Genomic DNA, 3,321 nt, shown 5'->3' with positions numbered 1-3,321 from the left:
TTCTTCTTCTTCTTCTTCTTCTTCTTCTTCTTCTTCTTCTTCTTCTTCTTCTTTCCCCCTCCCCTCCCTCCGCCTCCCATACAAGCATGCAGACATATACACTTGTAAACGCACTGACGCTCGCGCTCACTTCACATTCCAGGGACTTCACAGAGAACCCACTCAACCCTCTCAAACGCTCTTGCCAAATTAGGCTCTTTCAGCTTCTTTCAGCCTCTCTCCCTGACCGAAAACGAAATCGAATACAAAACTTCAACCTTGAAATCGTGACTTTCTGGAGGCTCAGCGTCAACATTATTCATCAGTTATTGTTTGTTTTGTTAATCCTTGTCCATTTCTCATAGTGCTATCTAATCCAGTTCGTTTTTTCGCTTGGGAGGCATTATCGATTTCCCAAGTGCTGGTGGTTTAAGGGTGTCACTCTACGTTTTTCTTTTGTTCTTTTTGTTTTGCTGTTTCTGTCTGTCTGTCTGTCTGTCTGTCTGTCTGAATGTCAGTCTGTCAGTCTGTCTGTTTGTCTCTATTTTCTTTTATATATTGTTTATTTCTTTTCTATCTTTTTTTGCTGTACTCTATTGTTCCTCTCTATCCCAATACATTCGTGTGCTGTTTCTCTCACTTTATCCTGTTCTTCAGTATTTTTTTTGTTTCTTCTTTGCGTCTTGTCTTTTACTTCGTTTGTTTATGTCCGTCAATCTTCCCTTCCCTCGGGCGTAATGACCATTACCAATTCTATATACTTTCATTATTCAAACCTGGTCAAATATCCTGGGAGCTGAACCCGGAAAGTTCATTATAAAGTCCAGCCTTTCCTTCATAATCGTATCATATTAGACATTTCTATATAATCTCTTTGTTTTTATTTATGTCATTGTTAATCGCTCTATAGTTTTTATAATGGTCAAATACACAACCATTACAGTTAATATCCATTTAACATAGATCTAGCCTCAACTCTGACATTCAAAAGTTGGGAATGGAAATGAAGAGATCGAATTGGGGATTATCTAAATAATATCATGACACTTGGTTTCCATTTATAAAAGTTGACCAAAACAAAACTGGAATTTTATTGATTATAACTTCCTTTTCATACACATGTATGGATTAGAAAGAAACGCAAATTACAGATAGTTGATCGAAAAGTTATGAAAGTGAGCTAAAACCGTAGTCCCCTGAACATCTATGTCATGAGTAAATAACTGAAACAGGTGAAGGAGTTTAAATATCTTGGCAGTACTTTTTCTGTAAACGGGTCCATAGACAGAGAAATAGAAATGCAAACTCAAAATCCAACGCTGTCACCTACCAGCTCGCACCCCTTTTATCACAACCAAACATCTCCATGGAAATAAAGAGACAACCTATCACCTCAATTGCCATATCAACGTTATGCTACCAGAGCTACACCTGGACATTAAGTAAAACCCATGAAAGCAAAATAATTGCTCGCGAAATGAAATGTTTCCACAAAACCCTTAGCATCACAAAACGAGACAGGCAGAGAAATGAAGAAGTAAGAGCAGTTATCGGCATTGGGTCCTGCCTGCATTACTTAAAACGATAGAGAGTAAAATGGTTTCGACACCTTTTACGTATTACCTGACCAGCAAGCCTCGAGAGCCTACAACACCAAGCACTCAAGCTGTAAAGGAGGAGAAAGGCCACGCAAAATTTTGAAGGTAGATTGGGGGTGTCAAGGAAACCCTGAGAAAACATTATATCACAACTGAAAAAGCTGCGGCGCTGGCCTACCATAGAACACGGCATCTCCCCTCGCCGCTTAACGGCAACAGAGGATGAAAAAGTAAAAGTAAAAGAAAGATCAAAATCCATACTAATAAATGGTATTATTAATGCAGATAATTTCTATAGCGTTAAATGCAGTTCTGGGCACTTCACGATATATTATAGTCTCAACACAATATAGTACATATATATGTGAATGAATGCAACGCATGGCGCTCTTTTGCCTGACGTTAACACTAAGTTAGAAGTCACACTATCACAAGACAACCGATGACAATAATGATGTGCACATCATACCAAGTAAGTGTATATACGTGTGTGTGTGTATAAAAGTATATTATAAAATGAGTGTGAATGTGTACGTGTATATGTGTGTGTCTGTGTTTACGCGCACGCCTTTGTTTATGTGTGTATGGGCGTGTGTTTGTGTGTGTCTGTGTGTGTGTATGTGTGTGCGTGTGTGTGGTTGTGTTCGATGTATTTATCTATACCTGTGTGTGACTAAGAGTGACAATATTTTATTGAGGTTCTAGAAAAAGATCACTCCATGAGGAGACTGAATCAGCACAATGTGTTATCTTCGTACTAAAAAATTTAAAATAAAACGAATTACCAAAAATATCAACCGAGTTACAAAATCCTCTCTCTATTACGTATAACGATAGCACATGTAATTCGAAACTGTAAAACTGATCAGTATGCAGAAAACAATAATTATTTGATACTGTATAATGTTTAGATGATGAACCAACACCAGGGTTCATAGAATGAAGTCAGCGCCACTACTAAAAATAGAATGCCATTAGGTTTTACACTCGAGCCAAGAAAGGCATTGAAGCCAAGTTTTGTTTTCGAGAAAGAGGAAACTCCAAGAATCTATGTTTATATACTCAGATGAACAAAATATGAACTCATAAGAATAATGATTTAATATTTGAAAATGTAACTCAGCGCGTGACTATGGGCGGATTCATGAGCTTAGTTATAATACTGGACAAACGTTCGAATCTTCTCTAAAATATTCTCCTTTCACCCCCTTCCCTACTCTCTTACAATGTGCTGTCGTCTGCTTTCGTCTCCACTTTCTGTCCCAACCCTCTCACCTCCTTTGCCCCCTCCTCTGAGCGCCTGACACTTTCGCTGCCTTTATCCTGCTACCCCTTGGCTCTTTCTTACTGATGTCTTTCAGCCACACCCCTGATCTTTTAGTAGCCTAGGTAAGATCTAACACATAGCCTTCTCGGATAAGGGCGAAAAATCTAGACGGTCAGACTATCAAATTGCGCTTGTTAAAGATTCCTTAGTGGTCCAAAAACGATAAGAGTAGGCTTGGGCCGCCTCACAAGCAAAATTCAAAATGACCTATTAACTCATGTTTAATGTGTCCCGGGCTCTGAAATGACCTTATGAAGTTGCGAGCGTCGTAAAACACTTACTTTAAAAATGCTTCTTCGTCTGCTTACATCGCTTCTGGCGGAGGCGGACGTTATTTAGCTGGCAATGCCTCGTTAAGAATACGCTAACAAAGTTGAAAATGTGTGATGGTAAGGGGTCGTCGGGTGGCGGGGGAGG

Source organism: Aplysia californica, unplaced genomic scaffold (genome assembly GCF_000002075.1).
Source record: "Aplysia californica isolate F4 #8 unplaced genomic scaffold, AplCal3.0 scaffold00078, whole genome shotgun sequence".
NCBI classification, from domain to species: Eukaryota; Metazoa; Mollusca; class Gastropoda; order Aplysiida; family Aplysiidae; genus Aplysia; species Aplysia californica.
This window is presented reverse-complemented; position numbering follows the sequence as displayed.